Raw genomic sequence first — 1857 nt, forward strand, 5'->3', positions numbered from 1 at the left:
CTAACTCTAAATTTGTCCTCACATTTTGACACTCCCCCACCCCATAGTGTCAACATGGTTGTGCCAAGGTGCAAATATGCTTCTTTTTTTTTCTGTCACCACATTTTAAATTTACCTCCCCCTCCAATGCAACATGGTTTTGCCAAGGTGCAGTTACTGCATATTCCTTTACTCTCCTTAATGAATCAAGCCCTACATGTGCAAGACCCTACATGTGACCCAATAGCTCAGTTTGGGTGGCAGGATCCAAACAACATCACCTGCATACTCTCAACACTGCTGGACACTCTCTAAATGGGGGCATCTAGGGCATGCTGCCTCCCGTTGTAAATGCATTTTGTAGTACATTTGGACAGGTCAGGCCACCGTTCAGCCTTCCCCACATTACTGCAGTGAATTCGGAAGGTTAAACCTGAAAGCTGCAGGGGCCACAGTGAAAACTGTGTCTTCTTCATCATAGTCAAGCAGATGTGGAGGTTAAGGGCCTTGCATGTTGACAGTGGATGGAAGCACCTGGAGAAAGCTTCCGATGCCCCTCCACAATGGTGCCAGTAAGAAACTACAGGTTTTTTTCAGAATTGTTTTTGCAAAAAAACACATTAATCATATTGCATAGCTGGAGCACTGGTGTATTAATTAATGACTGACATTTTAAAAGATCCACATGTGGTACGAATTATTTCACTAGTGATTCTGTGAGGAGACACCTAGGAGCATATTCAATTGTTAGCGTTACTGGCAAAAGTAATGCAGCGCACTTCTATTACAGTCATTACGGTAATAGTGCGCATAAATACCGTTATTACGGTACCTTTCATGCTGGATTTCAGCTCGCGGCTCAGGGAGCTGCGAGCTGAAATCTGGCTTAGTATTACCGTAATAACGGTAATACTTTTAACGCTGTGGGATATTCAAACAATTGAATATGCCCCCTACACTGTTAGCAGTTCCTGTGGACCGGATGTGAGAACAGTGCTGTAAAGATATATCAGAGGATGTAACCCATGACAACTTTCTGAGCATGTAGCACCTCTGATATAGCTAAACACTGACATTAACTGAAAACTTATGTAATAATAAAAATTAAGAATAACCACCTCATTACAGTTGAAAATGTCATGATAGTTCATATGTAAAATGTATCGTTCTTATGTGCAAAGGCTGAGTATACAGTAATTAGACACCTTTTCTGGGGATATCTAGGATGACACAAACATCCATATTGCAATAAATTGTGATAAATTTGTTTGGCGCCCTAGTAGGAAGGTGTAGTGTATGTAATTGTGCGCACTACTAGACCCTAATGGACTAAAACATTTTTGGGTTTAAAATAAGTGTAGTCCCTGGATAATGCCATCTGCTTCTTGCTTCATTAGTCAATGGAGTAATTGGAAAGAAATCATCTACTTGGATTTAAAAAAAAAAAAAAGTTTTTTAGATGCCCTTTCTACATTCAGGTATATCCCCCCCCCCCCAGCCCTTCCCATTATTTGCACATCATCACCATCCTCATGGAACGGACATGGATAAGAATCCAAAGATGACTTCTTTACATTATTAAGTCCTCAACATGTTCAGACAAAGGCAGGATACGGAATATGTTCCACTGCTTGAAGCAATCTACCACTGTTGGTTGCATGCTACTCAGAACTGGTCAGTTCTGTTCCTGTTAAGTGCACTTTTAGGTTATTAGGTGGTGAAATTAGTGGCTTAAATAGTCCACATGCTATGAAGCAATTCCAGCTCGAATGCGTTGGGCGCTACTTTATTGGGTAACTGGTGTCCCAAGCAATAAGTTCTTCGGTGAATTCAATTTCTGTTACACACAGGGTTAAAAAAATAAAAATAAGCATAGCA

The 1857-nt window shown here is 40.7% G+C and overlaps 1 protein-coding gene across 1 annotated transcript in view; it reads left to right on the forward strand.

Moving 5' to 3' along the window:
• Window positions 1-1857, forward strand: part of HNF1A (HNF1 homeobox A) — a 39232-nt gene that overhangs the window by 36762 nt on the left and 613 nt on the right. The window lies entirely within an intron of this gene.

Source organism: Mixophyes fleayi, chromosome 1 (assembly GCF_038048845.1).
Source record: "Mixophyes fleayi isolate aMixFle1 chromosome 1, aMixFle1.hap1, whole genome shotgun sequence".
Lineage (NCBI taxonomy): Eukaryota > Metazoa > Chordata > Amphibia > Anura > Limnodynastidae > Mixophyes > Mixophyes fleayi.